Source organism: Ovis aries, chromosome 6, assembly GCF_016772045.2.
Source record: "Ovis aries strain OAR_USU_Benz2616 breed Rambouillet chromosome 6, ARS-UI_Ramb_v3.0, whole genome shotgun sequence".
Taxonomy (NCBI): domain Eukaryota; kingdom Metazoa; phylum Chordata; class Mammalia; order Artiodactyla; family Bovidae; genus Ovis; species Ovis aries.
This window is the reverse complement of record NC_056059.1, coordinates 92,054,971-92,082,077: the sequence shown is the minus strand read 5'-3', so window position 1 is coordinate 92,082,077 and position 27,107 is coordinate 92,054,971. Positions and strand designations below refer to the sequence as shown.

The 27,107-nt window shown below is 41.3% G+C and overlaps 1 protein-coding gene and 1 non-coding gene across 2 annotated transcripts in view; both read right to left on the bottom strand.

Moving 5' to 3' along the window:
* SHROOM3 (shroom family member 3) overlaps nucleotides 1–27,107 on the bottom strand; it is a 331,320-nt gene that overhangs the window by 293,634 nt on the left and 10,579 nt on the right. The window lies entirely within an intron of this gene.
* Nucleotides 4,518–4,589, bottom strand: TRNAC-GCA (transfer RNA cysteine (anticodon GCA)). Its single transcript has one exon. It is a non-coding gene; the product is annotated as a tRNA-Cys (tRNA).

The following is a 27,107-nucleotide window of genomic DNA, read 5'->3' as shown; positions in this document are numbered from 1 at the left end:
GAGTCTTCTCCAATACCACAGTTCAAAAGCATCAACTCTTCAGCACTCAACCTTCCTTATGGTCCAACTCTCACATCCATACATGACCACTGGAAAACCTATAGCTTTGACTATACACACCTTTGTCGGCAAAGTAACGTCTCTTCTTTTTAACATGACGTCTAGGTTTGTCATCATTTTTCTTCCAAGAAGCAAGCATTTTTTAATTTCATGACTGTGGTCACCATCCACAGCATTTGGAGCCCAAGAAAATAAAGTCTGTCACTGTTTCCATTGTTTCCCCATCCATTTGTCAATGAAGTGATGGGACCAGATACCTGATCTTAGTTTTTTGAATGTTATGTTTTAAGCTAGTTTTGGGTCATGTGGTAACTGTTTTTGAGGCACTATACCCACTTATTTTCCAAAGTAGCTACATCATTTTACAATCCCATCAACAATGTATGACTGCTTCAGTTTCTTCACATCTTTGCCAGCACTTATTATTGTCTGCCTTTTTCATTATGGCCATGCTGCTGCTGCTGCTGCTAAGTCACTTCAGTCGTGTCTGACTTTGCGCGACTCCATAGACAGTAGCCGACCAGGCGCCCCCATCCCTGGGATCCTCTAGGCAAGAACACTGGAGTGGGTTGCCATTTTCTTCTCCAGTACATGAAAGTGAGAAGTAAAAGTGAAGTCGCTCAGTTGTGTCTGACTCTTAGCAACCCCATGGACTGCAGCCCACCAGGTTCCTCCGTCCATGGGATTTTCCAGGCAAGAGTACTGGAGTGGGGTGCCATTGCCTTCTCCGATGGCCATGCTGGTGGGTATGAAATGGTACCTTTGGGAGTTTGATTTGAATTTATCTGATAATTAATGGTGTTAAGCATCTTTTCATGTGCTTATTGTCCATTTATATATTTTTCTTGGAGAAATGTCTTCAAACATTTTGTTCTTTTTTTAAAAAAAATTACTTCTTCATCTTTGGCTGTGCTGGATCTTCGTTGCTGATGGGCTTTTCTTTAGTTTCGGTGTGTGGGCTTCTCATGTGGGATCTGCCTGGATCAGCAATCGAACCCGTGTCTTCTGCACTGGCAGGCAGATTCTTTACCACTGAGCCACCAGGGAAGCCCAGATTTTTTGCTCAGTTTTAATGGGGTTATTTGTTCCTTGTCATTATTGAGGTTATGTGTTTTTTTTTTCCCTTTGGTTGCACTGGGTCTTCATTGTGGTACACTGGGCTCGCAGGCATAGATGTCCTGCAGCATGTGGGATCTTAGTTCCCAGACCAGGGATCAAATCCGTGTCCCCTGCATTGACAGATGGATTCTTAACCACTGGGCTGCCTGGGAAGCCCCCATTGTTGAGCTTTAATAGTTCTTTTTTTTTCCTTCTTTCATATTTTAATTTCAGCTTTATTGAGATACACTTGACAGATGTAATAGTTTCCTACATATTCTAGGTATTAGACCCTTATCAGACACATGATTTGAAAAGACTTCCCCCACTCTTTGGGTTGTCTTTTCAGTTTCTTGATACTTTTTAATTTTGTGAAAGCAAAAGTTTTTAATTTTGGTTAAATGAATTTATCTATTTTTCCTTTTGCTCACTTGTGCTTTGTGTGCCCATTTAAGACACCAGCCTCTAATCCAAGGTCAGGAATATCTCATAATCTTTTCATATTGAGATGCAATTTACATACGATTCTTAGGGACTCTTTTTTATTGTGAATTTAACCGGTACCCCAAAAAGTTAAACATAAATGTATAGTTTAATTATTATAGAACCATCCCCAGGCCAAGAAACAGAATACTGCCAGCACCCAAGAAGGCCTTCTCGTGCCCCACCTCTGCTTCCCAGTCCTAACACCGTGGCAAGACTGTGGTTCTTGAAGGTAAGTCCCAAATCAGATTCACCTTTGCATTCAAACAGAATTCATTATAATGCTTGACAGCAAGTATTGCTGAGTAAATTAGCAAAAAAATGGAAAGTCAGTTATCTTATTGTCTAATAGCATCTCCTATGAAGTTTTGATTGGTGAAGAGATTTAAACTATTGCAAAAAGCTTTGTTTCTCGATCTGTTTTTGTCTTTTGTTTTGCCCCCAATTCATTTTAGGTACATGATACATTTGATCAATTAATGGCTGACTCTAGGTAGAGAAAGAAAAATAATAATATCAAAAATCAAATGGTTAAGACTTCACCGGTGACCCAGTGGTTGAGAATCTGCCTGCCAATTCAGGGGGCACAGGATCGATCCCTGGTCCAGGAAGATCCCACATGTTGTGGGGCAATGGATCCCGAGTGCCACAACTACTGAGCCCTTGTGTGGCAACTGAAAGCCTGGAGCCCACACTCAGCAACAAGAGAAGCCACCACAGAGAGAAACCCTCCTCGTACCATAACTAGTGAGTAGCCCCTGCTTGCCACAACTAGGCCCACACGCCACAACAAAGACCCAGCACATCCAAAATAATAAAACAAAATAGTTAATGTTCAAGCTAGATTTAGAAAAGGCAGAAGAATCAGAGATCAAATTGCAAACATCCACTGGATCATAGAAAAAGCAAGAGAATTCCAGAAAAACACTTACTTCTGCTTCATTGACTAAACTAAAGCCTTTGTGTAGATCACAAGTAGCTGTGGAAAATTCTTAAAGAGATGGGAATACCAGACCACCTTACCTGCCTCCTGAGAAATCTGTATGCAGGTCAAGAAGCAACAGTTAGAACCAGAGGTAGAACAAAGGGCTGATTCAAAATTAGGAAAAGAGTACCTCAAGGCTGTATACTGTCACCCTGATTATTTAACTTATATGCAGAGTACATCATGCAAAATGCCAGGTTGGATGAAGCACAAGCTGGAATCAAGACTGCCGGGAGAAATATCAATAACCTCAGATAAGAAGATGACACCACCCTTATGGCAGAAAGCAAAGAGAAACTAAAGAGCCTCTTGATGAAAGTGAAAGAGGAGAGTGAAAAAGCTGACTTAAAACTCAACATTCAAAAAACTAAGATCATGGCATCTGGTCCCATCACTTCATGGAAAGAGATGGGGAAACAATGGAAACAGTGACAGACTTTATTTTCTTGGGCTCCCAAATCACTGCAGATGGTGACTGCAGCCATGAAATTAAAAGACGCTTACTCCTTGGAAGAAAAGCTATGACCAACCTAGTGAGTGTGAGTGTGTTAGTCGCTCAGTCGTGTCCAACTCTTTGTGATCCCATGGATTGGGGCCCTCCATGCTCCTCCCATCATGGGATTTTCCAGGCAACAATACTGGAGTTGGTTGCCATTCCTTCTCTAGGGGATCTTCCCAACTTGGGGATTGAACCCAGGGCCCCCCACATTGCAGGCAGACTCTTTACTGTCTGAGTCACTAGGGAAGACTAAGCCTCTAGACAGCGTATTAAAAGGCAGAGACATTACTTTGCCAACAAAGGGCCATCTAGTTAAAGCTATGGTTTTTTCCAGTAGTTGTGTCTGGATGTAAGAACCAGACCATAAAGAAATCTGAGCACTGAAGAACTGATGCTTTCCAACTGTGGTGTTGGAAAAGACTCTTGAGAGTCCCTTGGACTGCAAGGAGATCAAACCAGTCAATTTTAAAGGAAACCAACCCTGGATATACATAGGAGGGACTGATGCTGAAGCTGGAGCTCCAATATTTTGGCCACCTGATGCGAAGACTTGACCCGTTGGAAAAGACCCTGATGCTGGGAAGGATTGAAGGCTAGAGGAGAGGCGGATGACAGAGGATGAGAGGGTTGGATGGCATCACTGACTCGATGGAAATGAGTTCGAGCAAATTCCAGGAGATGGTGAAGGACAGAGAAGCCTGGCGTGCTGCAGTCAATGGGTTGTAGAGAGTCGGACTTGACTGAGTGACCGAACAACGACAATAGATAATTATTGTAGGCTTACCATACGCCTGAAGCCATGCCAAGCAACACGTCAGTCTTTACAGCACTCTTAAGTGAGATGTGTATTTTTCTCTCTCCCTGTGACTCTCCCTATCTTTCACTCCCCATTCTTTTGTTTTTACCTACAGGAGCACCAGGTCTTACAGTGACTAAGTAACCTGCCCCAGGTCACATAGCTATCAGAGAAAGAAAGCAAAATGAGGCAATCTGACTTCAGAGCCTACGTGATACAACCCTCAACCCTTCCCAAGTAATTCTGAGTCCCAAAGTATCCTGAGAATTGCCCTAAATCTGATAGAAAAAAAGATGCTCACTGAATTCCTGCTGTCTTTCTCAGATTTTCTCTCTGATTTACAGCTCCTTGGAAAAGGAAGTGTTTGATAAATGGTGTGTATTGTAACACACTTTCTTACTGTGATCTTGGACCCATTCACATGTCACTTTGTGACTGGGATATCAGGCACTATGAGTAAAAAGTGAAAATGTTAGTCGCTCAGTCATGTCCAACTCTTTGCACCCCATGGACTGTAATCCACCAGGCTCCTCTGTCCATGGGATTCTCCAGGCAAGAATACTGGAGTGGGCTGCCATTCCCTTCTCTGGGAGATCTTCCCTACCCAGGGATCGAACCCAGGTCTCCTGCATTGCAGGCAGATGCTTTACCATCTGAGCCACCAGGGAAGCCCCCAGCTTTGGATAACATTCCAATGATCCCCACTTTTGGATCTGCTACTTAAGGGAAAGCATGTGGCCATAAAGAGAGAAGGAGCTAGTGCTTATAAGAGATAGCTATCTTAAGGTAACTTGAGAGCTGTGTGATTTAAAAAATATTCCCATAGTAGATTAACAGTCACTCAGATGTGCTTTCTTCGATCAAGATATTTACCCATTCTTTTTTTTGGTTTGAAGATAAGTGATGTTCCATAACAAAGTAGCATACACACATGCACACACAAACACACACACACACACACACACACACATGCACACTCTTTCACTTCTTCCTTGCAACCCCATGGATTGTAGCCCACCAGGTTCCTCTGTTCAAGGGATTTCCCAGGCAAGAATATTGGGAGTGGGTTGCCATTCCCTGCTTCAGAGGATCTTCCTGACCCATCGATTGAACCCGGATCTCTAGCATCTCCTGCATTGGCAGGCTGATTCTTACCACTGTGCCACCTGGGAAGCCCCTAAAAAGGCACAGACACAGCCTTTTTAGACATGTTTCCTGTCAACATAGGACCTTGACAGCCTTGGCAAATTTTTGGACCAGCTTTTCATAGGTGGACAACCAAGACTTGACTTTCTGTTTACGGCAGAATTAACACTTTCTGCTCATGGCATTCCTGACCAGTGGTCACCTGATCATAGGGTAAATTTTTCTCATTTACGGTACATAAAAGCGAACATATTAGATGAATTAAATTCAGCTTGAAATGTGGCATGCTAAATTGCCCATGGTTGGCTTGGTGGCAGTGCTCTAACAAAATAATGAATTCAGTCAGGGCCTAGAGAACACATCCTTTAGCAAAAGGCTTCTTGGCATTTTCAGCTTTATTAAGTGGGGATACATTTTCTAAGAGCTTCAGTAGCCACTGAAGGTGGGAGCAATCTATTAGACCATGCAGTTATCCTCTTATGAGCAAGTCAGACCTGTTACAGAGACTGTTCTATACAATGTGGCAATGCAATCACATTGTTTAGCTCTGCAAACAATTCTCACTCCTTCAAAAAGGCCATTTTTAAAATTACAACTTATCTTGATTATATGTCAATTTTTTCTTTTTATCTTTGTGTTTTTCTTAACACTTACTTTGCCATCCAAAAGTGTTCCTCTAATCCATGGTTAATTTTATTTTAGTTTGGACAGTAACTTGCTTTCTAAGTATTGTATTAAAAGGATTGTTCCATAGAGAGAATGAGATTTTTCTATCTCTTAAAAACTGGCTTTTAAGTATCTGGTGCCTTGTGGTTTTCAAAGCGCTTTCACACACAGAAACTCACTTGATTCTCATGGAAACCCAATGAAGTAGACAGAGAGACACAGCACAATAGGTAGCTTGGAGTCTGGGGTCAAATCACTTAGTCTAAATCTCTTTCCTTCGGTGCAAAATGGGGTTAATGATAGGAGTTACTGCATAGATGTGTTGTAAAGATGAGTTAATACTGAGCATAAAGTCTGAAGTGAAGTCGTTCAGTCGTGTCTGACTCTTTGTGACCCCATGGACTGTAGCCTACCAGGCCCCTCCCTCCAAGGGATTCTCCAGGCAAGAATACTGGAGTGGGTTGTCATTTCCTTCTCCAGGGGATCTTCCCAATCCAGGGATTGAACCCAGGTCTCCCACATTGCAGGTAGATGCTTTAACCTCTGAGCCACCAGGGAAGCACAAGTAAGCTAAAATTTTTGTTTTAAAAAATGTTTTAAAATCTATGTGCGCCAATGAAGAGTGAAGTTTAAACAAGATCTTTTAAGAATTTTACTAGATGAAACTTAGCAGGTGATGTTGGTCTCATGGAATGAACTGAGAAGTGTTCCTTCCTCTGTGATTTCTTTTTTTTAAAAAAGGTTGAGAAGGATAGGTGTTAACTTTTCTCTAAATGTATGCTAGAAGTCACCTATGAAGACATCCTGTCCTTGTCTTTTGTTTATCATTGTTATTTAGTCGCTAAGTTTTGTTTGACTGTAGCCCTCCAGGCTTCTCTATCCATGGGGTTTCCTGGGCAAGAATCCTGGAATGAGTTACTATTTCCTTCTCCGAGGGATCTTCCCAACCCAGGGATTGAACACACATCTCCTGCATTGGCTTAGGCCCTTTAAAATTACTGATTCAATTTCATTACTGGGAATTGATCTGTTCATGTTTTCTATTTCTGGTTCAGTCTTGGGAGAATACTTCTTTCTAAGAATTTGTCCACTTCCTCTAGGTTGGCCATTTTATTGGCATATAGTTGTTCGTAGTAATCTCTTATGATCCTTTGTATTTCTGTGATGTCGGTCATAATGTCTCCTTTTTCATTTTTTATTTTATTGATTTGGACCCTTTCTCTTTTTTTCTTGATGAATTCAACTGAAGTTTTATAAATTTTATTTATCCTCTCAAAGAACCAGCTTTTATTTTCATTGATCTTTTAAATTCTTTTTCTAGTCTCTATTTCAGCTATTTCTGCTCTGATTTTTATGATTTCTTTCCTCTACTAACTGTTGCTCTTCTTCCTCTAGTTCCTTTAGGTAGAAGGTTAAGTTATTTATCAATATTCATATCAGTATTATTTCCATTGCCAAGATATGGAAGCAACTTAAGTGTCCATCAACAGATGAATGGATAAAGAAGTGGTTTATATACACAAGGGAATACTATTCAGCTATTAAAAAAATAAAAATTTGGCCATTTGCAGGAGCACAGATATACTTAGAGGGCATTATGCTAAGTGAAATAAGTCAGACAGAGAAAGACAAATATTGTGTGATATCATTTATATGTGGAACCTAAAAAATATAACAAACTAGTGAATACAGCCGGAGAAGGCAATGGCACCCCACTCCAGTACTCTTGTCTGGAAAATCCCATGGGCGGAGGAGCCTGAGTAGGCTGCAGTCCATGGGGTCGCTAGGAGTTGCACACGACTGAGCGACTTCCCTTTCACTTTTCACTTTCATGCATTGGAGAAGGAAATGGCAACCCACTCCAGTATTCTTGCCTGGAGGATCCCAGGGACGGGGGAGCCTGGAGGGCTGCCGTCTATGGGGTCGCACAGAGTTGGACACGACTGACGACTGATGCGACTTAGCAGCAGCAGCAGCAGCAGCGAATACAACAAAAAAGAAGCAGACTCATAGAGAGCAAACTATGGTTACTAGTGGGGAGAGGGCAGAGGGGAGGGGGAATCGAGGGGCAGGGAAATAAGAGGCACAAACTGTGCGAGCACGGGTTCTAAAGCCACTTCAGTCGTGTCTGACTCCTCGTGACTATGGACTGTAGCATGCCAGAGATGAGGGTTTGATCCCTGGGTCAGGAAGATCCCCTGAAGTAGGAAATAGCACTCCACTCCAGTATTCTTGCCTGGAGAATCCCATGGACAGAGGAGCCTGGTGCGCTACAGCCTGTGGGGTCACAAAGAGTTGGACAGGACTGAGCAACTGAGAGAGTGAGTGTGTGTGTGTGTGTGTGTGTGTGTGTGTGTGTGTATCATAAAGCATAATTGTAACAAATAATTATTTCCTTCTATTACTCCCCTGGCAGAGAAGCAAAATACTATTTTAACAGTATTTTACTTTCCTTTAAGCCTATTTGTCATTGCCTCTACAGCCCCTAAAAGAATCTTTTTGTCTGCTTGCTTGTTTAATTATATTTTAATAAGATTCTTTTAGTGCCTTTAGGACTTAGTTTTGGTTGCTGCTGTTCATTATATTTAGTTTAAGTATTTTTCGCAAGGCTTCTGCTGATTCTAGACTTGGACTTATTGTTACTATTACAAAATGAATGTTTTAGATCTTTCCCAGGTGGCCCTCGTGGTAAAGAATCCACCTACCAATGCAGGAGACGTAAGAGATGCAGGTTTGATCCTGGGTGGGGAAGATCCCCTAGAGGAGGGCATGGCAACCCACTCCAGCATTCTTGCCTGGAGAATCCCATGGACAGCGGAGCCTGGCGGGCTACAGTCCATAGGGTCACAGAGTCAGACACATCTGAAGCAACTTAGCACAGCATAAGATTAAATGTGTCATTATCCTCGACTGAAAGCCTAATGCATCCAGGAAACAATAGGGGCTGCTTTTATGCATTAGTTAAAAAATATTTCAGGTTTCATGGTGCTTAGGCTGCCCTGTTGCTGAGGAAGTCAGTCTACTAGGCAGAAGACAGTTGGTTCCCAGAATTGCTGCTGTGACCAAAATCTCTGTCTCATTCCTAACAATCAATTGTACTGTGCCTTGAAAATTCACAGAGCAAGTTAGGCCAGACCATGAGAGAAAAACAATTTTGCTTTCAGTTTATCTGATTAGGCTGTGATAATACCCTCTACAGACCTGTCCATCACCGCCTCACTTAGGTCAGACAAGAGTCTGAACTGAATGCAGGGGTTACAGAGGGCAAACAATGCCAAATTCAACTTAGCTGATCTTTGACAGAAGGAAAAAATGTTTTTCAAGGAGCCTGTTGAGAGTACCACATGAATCCCACATTTTTCATTTTTGACAAGTTAGATCTTAGGTTAACACTTTTTAATATAAAATAGCAAAACACACAGCAGAGACAGGCAGATGCTACCCAGGTTCCCAGTTTCTGCTCCCAATCTCTTCTCTGAATTCAATCTCTTCTCTGGATCCACTTTAAAAATTTATTTCCAAAAGCAACATTTTCTTACCTAAGGAATAGATGTTTTTCCAGAAGAAAGAAACCAACTCTATTCAGGCTTTTTAATATATGATATATTTATTTATTTTAAAAATTTTTTCAGTTATTAGGAAAAACTAAAATTATGCTCACCAAAGCCCAGGAGTCTTATACTTGTCAGCAATCTAATATTCAATGGACTTCAGGCTATTTTGCATGATTAGTTGATTTCTGTGTCAGCTCAGATCCCCTGAGAAACAGATGCCAAAGTGGAACAAGGTGTGATAGACACACACTGGGGGAAACATCTATGGAAGATAAAGGGGAGAAGGGTCAGGAGTAGGAGGGGAGAGGCTTCTGACCACAGTACAGGTCTGACCCCCGTGAAAGGAGACAGGGAAGGAAGATGACTGCGTAGGAGGCGCTTCAGCCTGCAGTGCAATTCTGACAAGGTCTGATGGGGAGCCCCCAGAGCAGAGCTCAACTGTCATAGCAGGCATCAAACAACAGGCATCAGCTAGTATATATACACATGCTAGGTTGGATAAGCAAGTGATATGGATCAACTCTGCTCATAAGATTTAAGTAAAGTCTTGGCCTTTTATCAAGGGAAATTAAAGAATCTACAGATCTTTTGAAATGTTCTAGATACTAGTTCTGAATGGAGGCTAATTCCTGAAGACCTAAAACACCACTGGAGATCAGCATTCAAAGAGAAGACCTATAGTAGTCAGGTGATACTTGAGGTTTGAGCTCAAATCTACCTTACAGGACTTCCTACCCATTGCCAAGATTAATGCCAACATCAGAGACTTAAAAGAAGCAGGTGTGGCAATTCCTAACAGTTCCATTTAACTTTCCTGTTTGGCCTGTGCAGAAGACGTACTCATGCTGGATAATGCTTATAGATTATTTTAAACTTCATCAGGCAATGCTGATTGTCATTGCTGTTCCTGACATGGTAACTTCACCTGAGCAAATTAACACAAGTATCTGGCATCTAGTACATGGCTCTTGATCTAATTTTTTCCCTTCAAACAGTTATCAAGGATCAAAGTCTCTTGCTTTCTACTGATTCTTTCTACTAAGAGAGACAACAGTATGCATTCACTGTCTTGCATCAAGGCTATGCCAACCCTTCTGCTGTGTGCCACATCATCTCTCCACGGTCCCCAGAAGTCTTGACCATCTTGACATCCCACAGAACATCCCATGAACATCACATGTGACTCCCTTATGAATGATCCCATGTTAAATTGCTCCTCAGGAGCAGAGAGTAGTAAATCTCTTCACGTTTTTCCCTGTATTAAATTTTCTCTGCTGACATAACCAGTGTAGATTCTAGTTCCCTATCTGACACTCCAATCCCACTTCCCAAATCAAAAATTATGGACCAAATGCTTAAACCAAACAATTATTTATCCACGGAAGTCTGAGTTTCTCCATAAACTCGGATATCTTTTGTATGATTGCTATAAGTATCACAGGAGATATTCAAACCAATTTTACCACTGGCTTCACAACTCCTTTTGGCCCCCTTCTATGATTCTGGAGTAAATTCTGGTCCTTTGACTAATTTCTTATTGTCTATGATGCAAAAAGCATGTTGTGGGCTGAATTGTACTGACCCCCATTCATAGTGAAGCTCTAACTCCCAGTACTTCAGAGCATAACCATATTTGAACACAGAATCTTTAAAGAGGTGATTAAGTTAAAATGAGTTGTTAGAATGGGTCCTAATCCAATATTGGATTGGAGAAGGAAATGGCAACCCACCCATTCTTGCCTGGAAAATCCCATGGACGGAGAAGCCTGGTAGGCTACACTCTCCATAGGGTTGTAAACAGTCAGACACGACTGAGCGACTTCACTTTCACTTAATCCAATATGCGTGCTTGTGTGTGTGAGTGCTCAGTCGTTTCAGTCATATCTGACTCTTTAAGTCCCCATGGACTATCACCCACCAGGCTCCGCTGTCCATGAGATTCTCTAGGCAAGAATATTGGAGTGGGTTGCGATGTCCTCCTCAGAGGATCTTCCCAATCCAAGGATCAAACTTGTGTCTCCTGCATTGCAGGCAGATTCTTTACCACTGAACCACTGAGGACACCCCCAGTACAATATGACCGATGCCTTATAAGGAGAGGAAATTTGGACACAGAAAGAGACACCAGGGATGTGCGCGCGCGCGCACACACACACACACACACACACACACACACACACAAGACCACCTGAGGACACAGTGAAAAGGCCACCATCTGCAAACCAAGGACGGGGGCGGCCTCACAAGAACCCAACCTGCCACCACCTTGATGTTAGACTTCTTGTCTCCAGAACTGGAGGGAAAAATTCAATTGTTCAAGCCATCCAGTCTTGTGTGTGGTATTTTGTTATGGCAGCACTAGCAAACTAATATGTAGCTTATGGTGTAAAGATGTAATATGGTTTTTAAAACCTTCAATAGAAAGAGACATAAGGTCGCAAGACAAGGGCGACAGTGTCTTTCCCGTGTTTCTGTTTTGGTGCCTTAGTGCATCTGTGTTTTTACTCCCTATGCCTCACTGTCTTTCCCTCTTTTGATGATTCCTGCTTTGTTTTGTTTTGTTGTGAAGGAGGGGGTTTTTATTTGACCCTCTCTTTCTCCTTCCTCCCCCCAAACTCTATTCCAATGAACTAGTTAAAAGTAATGATATTTATATTTTATATCTCATCCCTAAAGTCACTTTTAAATTTATCTAGCCCTTAACACTTTCCTGGGGATTCCTAGGTGGTGCTAATAGTAAAAAGTCCTTCTGCCATGCTGGAGACACAAGAGATGTGGGTTCGATCCCTTGGTTGGGAAAATCTCCTGGAAAATTCCATGGACAGAGGAGCCTGGCGGGCCATGGTGCATGTGGTCACAAAGAGTCAGACATGACTGAGCACACACACACACACACACACACACACACAACGCTTATCCTTGGGTAATGTTAAAAACTTTTGGTAATGGCTGAAATCCATGCACACATAATCCAGAAGAATTATACACACAACAATGATAATGAATTAGACGTATGCCTCCATTTGCTAACAAACATACTAGTTAACCCTCTTTGATCCTCACAGAAACCTTGTGAATTACAAGGAGTAAGTATATTATCCATGCTTTACAGATAAGGAAATTGAAGCCAGGAGACACTGAGGACAAGCTACACTGTGAGACCATGAGGAAGATTGTGGGTACCCGCTACAGGGCCCCCAGCTCCTCTCCACCGCTCTTAATGCCACTCACAGGAGTAGTCAAGAAAGCTAGCGTTTGTTAAACTGTCTGGACATCACTTTAGCCAAAGCACAGAGAAGACACAATGCAGGTAGGAAGAGATTTTAGAGTTTTCTGTACCACGGCCTAGACGGCACCATGACTCAGCAGCAGTGAAAGGGAAAAGCGGATCATGGCACCATATCTGGCTGCGTGAGATTTTCCCCCATTGATTTTTTTTCCTCCATCCACTGCTCCAGCTTGATCCTGTCTAGTGAATGAGGCCTGACGGCAAACCCAAGCCTGCATAAAAAGCTCCCTGCTGCCGCGCTGTCACAGCCGCTCAACCTAGGCGCGCAGGAACTTGGGCAAGCGGAAGAATCCTTTGTCTTCAGACTATGACAAGAGTGGAAAAAAATCCCAACTATTCGGCTGTGTAGCATCATTCAAGCATGCTTTAATGGAGAAGGTCTAATGAGGAATGCAGCCTTTGAAAAATCGAGCTTTAAAAACTCCCAGCGCATTCTCACTGTACAATTCTACACCATTAACATTAATAGGATTCAAACTACAAACCAGAGATTATGTTACTATTTTAGCCAGTTCAATGGCCACGGAGGCTTCTTTTCTTTACCGGTTATGTTCAAAGAGATCTTGGCCTGTTATAATAATCAAATGTGCAGGAGAAAACATCCCTTCTCTTCCTAGATTCTATAAAAGAATAAAAGAAAAGCCAATTTTCAAGTCCCAAATGAGACGCAGCTGCCTCAGACTCCTCCAAACCCCCCTTCTACTCCTGCTGTTGACCTATTAATAGATTCCTGCTCTTGAGTTTATCTCAGCTTTCCAAGGGGAGCTGGGCCTAAAACCAGTTTGAATAGTTTTTGAAAGTACCCAGAGGCTCTTTTCAAACACAGAGCACAGGGTTCTGGCAGGTAAAATTCACTTATATTTTTTTCCTCTACAGTTTCTTCCAAAGCAATTCAAGAGCATTCACTTCCAACACTGTCCTGCATGCATGGTTAAAATGTTCCCAATTTAAAAAAACCAGACAGACAAGGAAGGCTAAAATGCACTTCAGAAGTGTGTGTGATGGGAGGTTTATTTCATGTGTGAGTTATATCTCAATAAAATTGTTTTTGTTTTTAAGCATATGTGTAGTTGGGAAGGGGAGAGAGAGATAAATATGATTGAATATAGAATGCTCCTGCACTGACGGGGCAGTGGTAATGGGAAGTTATTGCTTAATGGGTATAATCTCAGTTTGGGAAGATGAAAAGTTCTGAGGATGGACAGTGGTGACGGTTGAAGTACATATGAATGCACTTAGCACCCCTGAGTTATACACTTGAAAAATGGTTACAATGGTAAATATATGTGTGGCATATTTTACCATAGGAAAAAGTCATCATTTTAAGTAAAAAAAAAATTACTACATCAAGACTACATGTTTATCATAGAAATCCAGAGAAAGAAATGGAAAAAGAGGAAAATGTAAATCACTTAAAATACTATTATCTAGACACACCCATTTTTAATACTTTTGTATAAATAGCCTCCCAAATTTTGTCAAAAACAAATAAATAAAACTCAGGTAGTACTTGGTGTATTATTTAGCAATTTGCTTCTCACTCAGTACATATATATATCTTTCCGTGCTTAGATCAGTAGATTTACAGGTAGAGTTAGCCTTTCATACATGCAGGTTCAACCAATCATGGATCCAAAATATTTGAAAAAAAGATTGCAGAAAGTTCCAAAAAGCAAAACTTGAATTTGCTGCATGCTGGCAACTATTTGTTGCTAGCGCTTACATTGTACTTATAACTATTCACAGGGCTTCCCAGGTGGCACTGGTGGTAAAGAACTCGCCTGCCAATGCAAGGGACATCAGAGACACAGGTTCGATCCCTGGATTGGGAAGATCCTCTAGAGGAGGGCATGGCAATCCTCTCCAGTATTCTAGCCTGGAGAATCAAGAAGCTTGGCAGGCTACAGTTCATAGGGCTGCACAGAGTCAGACACGACTGAAGCAACTTAGCACACAGCACACATAATATTCACACCTCATGTACATTGTATTAGGCATTATGATTAATCTGGAGAAGGCAATGGCAACCCACTCCAGCACTCTTGCCTGGAAAATCCCATGGACGGAGGAGCCTGGTAGGCTGCAGTCCATGGGGTCGCTAAGAGTCGGACATGACTGAGTGACTTCACTTTCACTTTTCACTTCCATGCATTGGAGAAGGAAATGGCAACCCACTCCAGTGTTCTTGCTTGGAGAATCCCAGGGACAGGGGAGCCTGGTGGGCTGCCATCTACGGGGTTGCACAGAGTTGGACACGACTGAAGTGACTTAGCAGCAGCAGTGGTGGCAGCAGCAGAGATAATTTAAAGTATACAAGAGGATGCACTTAGGTTATATGTAAATATAAGGGACTTGAGGTTCCAAACGTTCCAAGGAAAGGTGCTGGAACCAGTTCTCTCTTAAATACTGAAGTGAAGCGAATTGAAGTCGCTCAGTTGTGTCTGACTCTTTGCAACCCCATGAACTGTAGCCTACCATGCTCCTCCGTCCATGGGATTTTCCAGGCAAGAGTACTGGAGTGGGTTGCCATTTCCTTCTCCAGAGGATCTTCCCAACCCAGGGATCGAACCTGGGTCTCCCGCATTGTAGGCAGATGCTTTACCATCTGAACCACCAGGTAAGGGCTTAAATACTGAGGGATGACCATTTGTGTGTGTGGGTGGGTGGGTGTACACACTACATCTGAATCATCATTTCTAGTGACCCCACAGTTGTTAGACATTTAGGTTAGTCCTCTTTTTTTGCTATCTTACATAACGTATCAGTGAACATCTTTGTACGTACATCTTAGATGATTTTATCTTTAGGATAAACCCAGCTGGAGAAGGCAATGGCACCCCACTCCAGTACTCTTGCCTGGAAAATTCCATGGATGGAGGAGCCTGGTAGGCTGCAGTCCATGGGGTCGCTAAGAGTCGGACACAATTGAGTGACTTCACTTTCACTTTTCACTTTCATGCATTGGAGAAGGAAATGGCAACCCACTCCAGTGTTCTTGCCTGGAGAATCCCAGGGACAGAGGAGCGTGGTGGGCTGCTGTCTGTGGGGTCGCAGAGAGTCAGACACGACTGAAGTGACTTAGCAGCTTAGCAGCAGAGTTATATAATTGCTAAGGATGCACATTTTTCCGAGTTAGCCCTTGGTGCTCTCCAGAAAGGGCTTCCCCGATGTCTCAGATGGTCTGAACCAATTTGTATTCCCATGGATATGTGTGAAATTACTACTCTGTCTCATCTTTCTTCAGAATTAGAGGTTAAAAAAAAAGTTCTTAGTGAAATAAGTCAGACAGAAAAAGACAAATACTGTATATTTGCACATTTATGTGGAATCTAAAAAGTAAAACAAATGAACAAATACAACAAAATAGAAACAAACTCACAGATGGACAAACTAGTGGTTAACAGAAGGGAATAGGGTGGGGGAAGGGAGCAAAATGGTAAAGACAATTTATGCAAACTACCAGGTATAAAATAAATAAGTTACAAGTTTGTAACGTATAGCACAGAGAATATAGTCAATATAATAACTTTGTATAATCTATAAAAATACTGGATTACTATTTTTTATGTCTGAAACTAATATAATATTGTGAGTCAACTATACTTCAATTTTCAAAAATTCTATCTCATTAAAATTTTTATTTCTTTAAATGCTAAGGGGAATAAACGTTTTTCCTAAATATGCCACAACTCTCCGTTGTTCTTTTTTTAGGAATTGCATGTTCATGTCCCTTGCCAGTTTAGCTTTTATATGGATTTTTTCCTCATTTATATGTAATAGTTCTTTTATATTAAGAATCCTACCTGTGTCATATCATTTATCAAATCATTTTAGTTTATGGAGCTTTTGCCATATAAATATTTTCAAATCAAATGCATTATCTTTTCTCTCCCTTATAGTATTTGCCTTTTCTATCATGCTTTCCTTCCTCCAAATTATATAAATATTTATCTATATTTTATTTTAAAATATGAAATCCCATGGACGGAGGAGCCCGGTAGGCTGCAGTCCATGGGGTTGCTAAGAGTCGGACACGACTGAGTGACTTCACTTTCACTTTTCTCTTTCATGCATTGGAAAAGGAAATGGCAAGCCACTCCAGTATTCTTGCCTGGAGAATCCCAGGGACAGAGGAGCCTGTTGGGCTGCCATCTGTGGGGTCGCACAGAGTCGGACATGACTGATGCGACTTAGCAGCAGCAGCAAGCATGACATAATAAAGACCATATTTGAAAAACTCATAACTAATGTCACACTCAATGGTGAAAGCCTGAAAGCTTTTTCTCTAAGATCAGGAATAAGACAAAGACACCCATTTTTGGGACTTCTCTGGTGGACTGGTGGTTAAGAATCCACCTGCCAATGGAGGGGACATGGGTTCCATCCCTGGTCAGGAAGATCCCACGTGCTGCGGGGCAACTAAGCCCGTGTGCCACAACTACTGAAGTCTGCGTGTCTAGGGCCCATGTTCTGCAACAAGAGAAGCCACCACAAGGAGAAGCCCACACACCACAACGAAGACCTCAGTTCAGTTCAGTCGCTCAGTAGTGTCCGACTCTTTGCGATCCCATGAATTGCAGCACGCTTTTTTTAAAAAGACACCAATTTTCACTACTTCTGTTCAGCATAACATTGGAAGTTTTAGCCAGAGCAAGTAGGCAAGGAAAAGGAATAAAAAAAATACAAACTGGAAACGAAGAAACAAAATTATCTCTATTTGACCTGACCTTAGATGTAGAAAACTCCAAAAGTCTCACACACACACACACGCACACATACACACAGAATTAATAAATTATTCAAAACTACAGGATAAAAAATTAACACACAAAAATTAGCTGTGTTTCTAAACCTAACAATGAACAACCCAAAAAGGAAATTAAGAAAACAATTCCAGTTACAACATTAAAAAGAAAAATTCTTTAGGAATAAACTTAACCAAGGGGGCTAAAGACTATACACTGAAACCTGTAAAACATTACTGAAAGATTAACAAAGACATAAATAAATAGAAAAACAGCCCATGTTTGTCTACTGAAAGACTTAGTCTTGTTAAAATGTCAATACTACCTGAAGAGATTGATACATTCGATGCAATCTCTATCAAAATCCAATGAAATTTTTGCAGAAAAGTCCGACCTAAAATTTATATGTAATCTCAGGGGATCCCAAATGGCCAAAAAATCTTTTTTTTAAAAAAAAGAACAAAATTATAGATCTCATACTTCTAGATTTCAAAACTTATTAAAAAACTATAGTAATCAAAATAGTATTGTCCTGGCATACAGACAAACATATAGACCAGTGGAATAGAATAAACAGCCTAGAAATAGACGACAAATACAGCCAAATGATTTTCTGCAAGGGTCTAAGACCATTCAATATTCAAAAGACAGTCTTTTCAAGATATAGTACTGGAAAAGCTGAATATTCACATGCAAAAGAATGAAGTTGGGCCTTTACACTACGCACAGAAGTTAACTCAAAATGAATCAAATAATATACGAGCTAAAACTATAAAACTCTTAAAAGAAGATACAAAGGAAAAGCCTCATGACATTAACTTTGGTCATGATTTCTTAGATAGAACACCAGAAGTGTAGGAAACAAAAGAAAAAATTGTGTGCTTCATCAAAATTAAAAACTTTTGTTCATCAAAGGATACTATCAACCTGGTAAAAAGGCAATCCATAGAATGGGAGAAAATATTTGCAAATCATACAGCTGATAAGGGATTAGTATTCAAAATACATAAGGACTTCCCTGGTAGCTTAGCTGGTAAAGAATCCACCTGCAATGCAGGAGACCCTGGTTCGATTCCTGGGTTGGGAAGATTCGCTGGAGAAGGGATAGGCTACCCACTCCAGTATTCTTGGGCTTCCCTGGTGGCTCAGCTGGTACAGAATCCTCCTGCAATGTGGAAGACCTGGGTTCGATCCCTGGGTTGGGAAGATCCGCTGGAGAAGGGAAAGGCTAAGGTCTGTCTGGTCAAGACTATGGTTTTTCCAGTGGTCATATATGGATGTGAGAGTTGGACTGTGAAGAAAGCTGAGCACTGAAGAATTGATGCTTTTGAACTGTGGTGTTGGAGAAGACTCTTGAAAGTCCCTTGGACTGCAAGGAGATCCAACCAGTCCATCCTAAAGGAGACCAGTCTTGGGTGTTCATTGGAAGGACTGATGCTGAGGCTGAAACTCCAATACTTTGGCCACCTGATGTGAAGGACTGACTCATTTGAAAAGACCCTGATGCTGGGAAGGATTGGGGGCAGGAAGGAGAAGGGGACAACAGAGGATGAGATGTCTGGATGGCATCACCAACTCGATGCACATGAGTTTGAGTGAACTCCGAGAGTTGGTGATGGACAGGGAGGCCTGGTGTGCCTCCATTGGGTTGCAAAGACTTGGACACGGCTGAGTGACTGAACTGAACTGAATCGAACCCACTCCAGTATTCTGGCCTGGAGAATTCCATGAACTGTATAGTCCATAAAGAACTATAGAAGAACAATAGCAAAACAACCTAATTTAAAAATGGGCAAAGAAGTTGAACAGACATTTCTCCAAAGAAGATATATAGATGGCTAACAAGCTCATGAAAAAATATTCATCATCACAAATCATTAAGGAAGGGAATCAAATCCACAATGAGACACCACTTCACACCAGTTAGGTGAGCTGTTTTTTAAAAGGATGCGGAGGAGAGAAGGAGAAGAAGAAAAGTAGCAAGTCTTGGCAAGGATGTGGAGAAACTTATTTCATTATTTTGCATGTAACCCACACTACTATTAAGATATAAATGTTTCAATCACCCAGAGAGATGCTTTGTGCTTCAGTCAGTCCCCAACCATTTAGTTTTGCCTGTTTTAAATATTGCTGGACATGGAATAACTCAGTATGCACCCGCCTGAGCTCTACCTTCTTTCATTCAACACAATGTTTCTGTAGTTGATTTATGTTGTTGCACATACCTGTAGTTTATTGCTTTTTATGGTTGAGTGAATTCCCTTGTGTGGATGTGCCATATTTCTTTACCCATTTCCTATTGGTACATATTTAGATTGCTCCTAGTTTGGAGCTATTATGAATACAACTGCTACAAACATTCCTGTGCAAGTCTTTTTATAAACATGTATTTTCATTTTCCGCGGTGAACCAATGAATTAGAGATTTAAGATCCTGATATCTGACTACAAGGAAGGGCACTCTGCCTTTGGAGAAGATCCTAGAATCCACAGCCTGAACATGCCGTGTTAGATCTCATTTCCTAAGCTGTCTCAAAAACAACGTTTTAGATTGTCCTGACTCCCTAAATAATTCGGGCACTGCAGTGTTTTCGATAAAGCTTCATTTGGTTGTCTTCCTCTACTACTTTAAATGTGTTAATCAGATCAATACTGAGTGCTCAGCATGGTAATATCTATTTTGTGATTCTTCTTTATTCTCTTTCTCCTTTTTTATTTCTTTTCCTTTCTATAACCAGAATATAAGTGCGTTTTTTTTCTTTACAATTCAATGATTTTTAATGCAAAGTTGTACACCTATCACTGCCATCTACTTTCAGAACATTTAATCACCTCAAAAAGAAACTTTATACCATTTGTAATTACTCTCCATTTCCACCCCTAGGTTAGGCACTCATTAATCTCCTTTCTGTCTCTATAGATCTCCCTCTTCTGGACGTTGCACATAGATGGAATTATATAATATGTGCTTTATTGTGCCTGGCTTAACTGAGCCTAATATTTTTCAGGTTAATCCAGTTGTAACATGTATCAATATTCAATCTTTTTTTATTGCTAAACAATATTTTATCATATAGCTATACCACATTTTGTTTATCCAGTTCATGGGCATTTGGATTTTTTCCACTTAACAGCTGTTGCAAACAATGCAGCTATGAACATCTGAGTATGTCTTTTTTCAAAACTATATTTTATTTTTATTTATTTGCATGCCAGGTCTTCATTGCGACATGTAGAATCTTTTCAGTTGCAGAATGGGAAGTCCCTGAGTATGTCTTTGTATTGACATATGTTTTCATTCCTCCTGGGTATATACTGGGTTGGCCAAGAAGTTTGGGTTTTTCCATAACAGCTTACGGGAAAACTCAAACGAACTTTTTGGCCAAGCCAATACTTAGACATCTAATCACTGGGTGATACAGTAACTCCACGTTTAACATTTTAAGAACCTGCCATCTGTTTTTCCAAAGTGACGGAACCATTTTACATTCCTACCAGCAATAAATGAAAAGGTATATATTTAACCTCTATGAAATGACGGCATAAACAGAACAAACCAAGGAATTCTAAGAAGGATGCATCTTTTCCCCTGCATGAGAGATGGAAGGTTGGGAGTTGATTTTCTTCTGTACTACTTTCTGAATCTATTTTCTATTCCAAGGCTTCCTGGAGCTAGAGTGGGCATGCATGGGCTCAGCAATCAATGCCATGGGGTTAGAATGAACACTGACTTGCCAAGACCTCCTTCATTATGATGAAAATCCCCTCCCTGTGCACACACACACACACACACACAAACACAACTTTTTAAAATGCATGCTAATTTCCACTACTGCAAAGAAGGAAATACTTATCTTCCTTACCTTCTCTCTCTCTCTTTTTTTTTTGATAGATGATGTATTTATTGCTCTCTTACTCAGAGTTCAGACTACTATAAAAGTGCTTTAGCTGAAGGAAGTAACAATGCCTTCTGCATTATTATATTCAAATAGGAACACAGAGCAAAGAAGACTGGAAGCATATTTAGTTGATCTTGAGCTGCCAATTTCATATAGCTGACAACATGAATTATATGACATAAAATGCATTCATTATTCTATCCATTCAAGAGTAAGTTGAGGTTTAAGACAGATTAATGGTTGTCACATGGAGCTACTGTTTGTCAGTCTTCAGTGAACTCAAGCAAAAAACAAGGAAATTGGGAATGGGCAACCTAGGGAGTCACAGCTCCAAAAGAAAAGCAGCTTCTGGTACTGAATTTGGCAGTGGTACAAGTTATGCCAGGAAACTACATTTCAGTGTTGAAAAGTTATTCTGATATTTTGTGGTTGGGGTGGGTTGGAAATTATATTTTATTGCTTGCTTAGGAGCCAAACTTCATACCACTGACAGATTATACTGTCAAATATTCTGGACTGAAAAATAGTATGTCATTCACCTTGCTTCTTGTGCTGTGTGTATAGAATGAATTGAGAAAGAAAAGAAGCAACATAACTAATCTTCTATGCTCAGAGACAAAGATCAGATCTAATTTTCTCTGTCTGTTTTGCTCAAGAACCACATTTTCTTTAACCACTCACCTATAGAACCTGAAGAATAAAAGCACCTATGGAACAAAAGACAGACTGGATCTTCCTCTCAGAGGGGAGGGGAAAGTCTCTTGCTTGATTGATACAGAAAATAGAAGCCAGGATGAAAACAGTGAGGCTCACCAACCCATTCAATGGAGAAAAATGAGAAAGGCAGGCCCATGGGGAGCAGGCAGAAGATGAAAGGGAGACTTGCAAAACATAACATCTAGGAATGAATTTCTCCTTTCCTTAGCACCCAAGACAATATTACGTCTAAGGAAGTATGAGATTCCTCCTGCTTGAATTCCAGAGCAGAGTGGAAAGAGATTTACATTAGATTTTAAGTTCTGGCTTTCACATTAGTAAGCATTTCCTAAACAGTGGTTGTTTTAGTTTAGGTTTCCCCAGTAGCAGACTCTGAGACAGGAATTCAGATGAGGGGCTTCCCTGGTGGTCCAGTGGTTAAGACTCTTCCAATGCAGGGGGCACAGTTTCGATCCCTGGTGGGGGAACTAAGATCCCACATGCCATGCGGCATGGCCAAGAAACAAAAATAAATAAAAAATAAAATTAAAAACAAAAGAATTCAAAAGCAAAGAGTTTCTTTGGGAAGTAAAGAAAGCTCAGAGCAAAAGTGGGCAAAAGAGATAAGAGAAGGAAAGCAGTCCCATTTTCAAGCCAGGCATCACCATGGGCAACTCCAGCGGAAACATCACCTCCCTCTTACCTCATTCAAGGGATGAAAAAGCTGAGCTGTTCATCTTCACTCAGTCATGGGTTGAGAGTTGCTCCCAGAGTCATTAACCAAAGGAAGAGGCAAAAGAAAGTCCACAGGCAGAGAAATCAAGATGCTAACAGTAGGAAAGTGTTAGTCGCTCGGTCTTGTCTGACTCGTCGCAACCCCATGGACTGTAACCTGCCAGGCTCCTCTGTCCACGGAATTCTCCAGGCAAGAATACTGAAGTGGCAGCCATTCCCTTCTCCAGGGGATCTTCCCAACCCAGGGATTGAACCAGGTCCCCCCACATGGCAGGCAGATTGTTTACCATCTGAGCCACCATGTAGCTTCCACAGAGGGAAGTCCAGCCTTTGTGCGGGGGCAGTGAAAGGCTGAGGGAATGTGAGTGGTGGCGCCTGGGTCAGCTGCAAGTGACACGAAAGTAACCAGAGAACACATTCCCTCTTGGGGTGCAGGGACCTTGTTTGCTGTGGTTTCCTTGATTGTGTCACATTTTAGGCACTCAATAAATACCATATTAGTGAATACATGATAATAACGGCTTTAATCCTAGCACCATCATCTTTGGAAAACCTCTTTTCTCATAGGTAAAAATAAATCTCCTTCTATTATCAATAATAAATGACAGAACCTAACATAGAGCCTGACCCAGAGGGGGAACCAAGTAAATAGAAATATAGTTATTATATATCCACTTCCTTTTTTGGTGGCCCTCCCTCCTTTGCTTTGCTTTTCTCTCACAGAAATGAAAGGCGGCCGGAGCACTTGATAGTGCTTGAGTTTTGAAATTTGCAGTGTATCTTGGCCCATACAAACGGTTTCTTCCTAAAGGTCTAATTCATTGACTTTCATATATAGAGGAAGCTGTGATAGCAATTCTTTCAAGAGAGAACCAACACTTGTTAGTTTTGAGCCAAGACCACCACTATGGAACTATGAATGCATTTTGAAGATCGAGGCTAACTCTTTTAACGTGACTGCTGCTTATACTTACTCTTGCCTGGAAAATCCCATGGATGGAGGAGCCTGGAAGGCTGCAGTCCATGGGGTCGCTGAGGGTTGGACACGCCTGAGCGACTTCACTTTCACTTTTCACTTTCACGCATTGGAGAAGGAAATGGCAACCCACTCCAGTGTTCTTGCCTGGAGAATCCCAGGGACAGGGGAGCCTGGCGGGCTGCTGTCTATGGGGTTGCACAGAGTCGGACACAACTGAGGTCAGTGGTTGCCTTTTTTTGACCTGCTGCTCATCAGTAATTACTCCAAAGTGAAAATATGAAGAAAAAAAAAAAATCAAGGAGTAAGAAGAAAGCGTCAGGTATTTTCTGCTTTCTCATTCCCAAAAGTTCACTCACTCTCCTACTCTTTTAAGGTTTTATCTCAGCACTCAACATGTATATTTCTTTCAAGTATCTAGTAAGATCCCAGGTCTGAATTCCAATAGCTCATTTCCCAATTTCCATGAAACAAACCCTGAAAAATGTTAACTTCTCAGAGGATGACACTCAAGATGATAAAAGCTTAAATTATACCCGTACAACTTTCTTCATAAAAAATTTAACTTCTCAAAGGAAAAGAGTAAGTCCACTAGTTGTAGGAGTTCAATCTTTCTTCTTACCTTCCAGCAAACGTGTAACTCAGGATATAATTCAATACCCAAAGTGCTAGGCACTTAGTCAAACTAACCTGAAGAATGCTTATTTCACTTAATTAGCTTGTGTTTTGAGATCTTCTTAAAATGTTGAGATCTTTAGAGCTTAGGATCTGTCTAAACCAGGTTTCCAGGAGCCAAGAACAGGTGAGGGTTAAGGCCACTTGGTGGATAGTCCTTCATGAAAGACCATCTGTTTTGCTACTGAGCTTATAATCAGGTCTCTTTACCAAGCTGCAGTGGCATGAACTTAAAACCTCCCAGAAAATCAGCACTCTACCAGTTTGAAACTCAAAACTGATCATGATTCAGATGTAGGTGTTTTCATAGACCCGCCTGGGGTCAAGCCATCATCTTTCCTCCACCAGTTTTCACCCTTTGCAGCCTCTTTCCTCTCACTCTCCCTTTATATTATGTTTTTATATGTTTTTATAGTGTTATGTTTTTATCCTCTATGTTTCTGAAAAGAACAGTGGGCTAGATGACATATTGTATTAGTTTCTTATTGCTGCTTGTAACAAAGTACCCTGGAATTGGTGGCTTTAAACAACAGAAATGTATCATCTAACAGTACAGAAGGTCCAAGCTCAGATGGGTTTTACTGGAGTAAAATAAGATTTCAGCAGTATCATGTTCTCTTTAGAAGCTCCAGAGAAGAGTTGCTCCCTTGCTTTTTTCCAGCTTCTCAAGGTCACCTGCATTCCTTGGCTTGTGCCCTCCATCAGTCTGACCTCTGCTTGCATCTCTCTCTCTTCTCACCTACAGCCTGTGCTCCAGGACAGGAGAAGCTACCACAATGAGAAGCTGGAGCAACACAACGAAGAGTAATCCCTGCTTGCCACAACTAGAGAAAGCCTGTGCAAGGCAACCAAGACCCAGTGCAGCCAAAAATAAATAAATGGAAGGGAAAAAAGGAATTGGCACAAAAAAATCACCTGGAGTTTAATTAAATGCAATTGGCCCATCCCACCATAAGTAGAGACAGAATCATGGTATGATAGACCATCTCTTCACGCCCCCGCATTTAAATTCCATCCAAGGTCCTTTCTGTAACTTACAAGGTCCTCTTTGATCTGACCCCTGACTCCTTTGCGTTTTGATGTCACACTACTCTCTTGCCTACTGCTGCTGCTGCTGCTGCTGCTAATTTGCTTCAGTAGTGTCTGACTCTGCAACCCCATAGACAGCAGCTCCCAGCCCACCAGACTCCCCCATCCCTGGGATTCTCCAGGCAAGAACACTGAAGTGGGTTGCTGTTTCCTTCTCCAATGCGTGAAAGTGAAGTCTCTCAGTCATGTCCGACTCTTTGCAACCCCATGGACTGCAGCCTACCAGGCTCCTCCATCCGTGGGATTTTCCAGGCGAGAGTACTGCTCTTGCCTATTACTATATACTAAAACTATGTCCCTTCCAAAATTCATATGTTGAAACCTACTCCCCCAGTGTGATGGTATTTAGGGGTGGGTTCTTTGGGTGGTGATTAGGTCATGAGGGTAGAGCCCTCATGAATGGAATTTGTGCCATTTTAAAGGAAACCTCAGAGAGCTCCCTTGCCCTTTCTACCATATGAGGACACAGTGGGAAGATGCCGTCTATGGATCAGGTAGTGGGCCCTCCCCAGATACTGAGTCTGCCAGTGCCTTGATCTTGGACTTCCCAGCCTCCAGAACTGTGAGAAACAAATTTCTGTTTGTAAGTCACCCCGTCTATGACATTCTGTTATAACAGTCCAAACAGAAGAAGACACCTACTCTACTCCCCAAATGCCTTTCTTTATGTTTCTAAAACATTCCAAGACCTTCCTTCCTCAGCTTAACTTATAAACCTCTTTTACATCTGATTTCTTGTATCGCATCCACCAGGTTTTAACTCAGAAGTCCTCTTATCAGAAAACTCTTCTCTAATTACCCTATTTAAAGTAAACCCTGTTCCCCATACCTCTCTACCCAATGGACACTACCATTCTGGAATCCATCCTTTTTCTTTTTTTTGGTAAAAACACTTAACAATTCTGAAATTATCACGTATAAACATGCTTCCCACTAGTCTATTTCTACTAGACTATAAGCTCTACAGGGGCAGGGAATTATCTGTTCAGGTAGAAACTATCAACAATTATCCATTTAGGCCATGATACAGAAAGTCAGTCAAGCATCATCTTTGTTATGTGAGTTGCTAACTTTAGTATCTGCTACTCTCCCACCAGTCCATAATATCACATCATAAGTAAACTTTGGAAGTGTTTTGTCATTTCAAAGCACTGTCGTATAGTTTAATCCTTTGAATACTTATAACAATTTCATTAGGTGAGAATTTCCATTTTTAAAGATAAGGACACAGGTTTAGGAAAGCTATGTTACTTGCCACAGTGACACAGCCACTTAAGACTGTGGCAGAAATGAAATTTGTTTATTTTCACTCCAAGCCCTACAGTGTCTGGGATGTGTATTTTGCTATACTGGACAGCCTTGCTTAAAATGAAAAGAAAAAAAATAACATAGAAGTTATAACCCTAAAGCAATACAGATATATCAAAAGGCATTTAAAAATAAAGACTTATAGAACGGACTTTTGGACTCTGAGGGAGAGGGAGAGGGTGGGATGATTTGGGAGAATGGCATTGAAACATGTATACTATCATGTAAGAAACGAAGTGCCAGCCTATGTTCGATACAGGATACAGGATGCTTGGGGCTGGTGCATGGGGATGATCCAGAGAGATGATATGGGGTGGGAGGTGGGAGGGGGATTCAGGATTGAGAGCTTGTATACACCCGTGGTGGATTCATGTCAATGTATGGCAAAACCAATACAGTATTGTAAAGT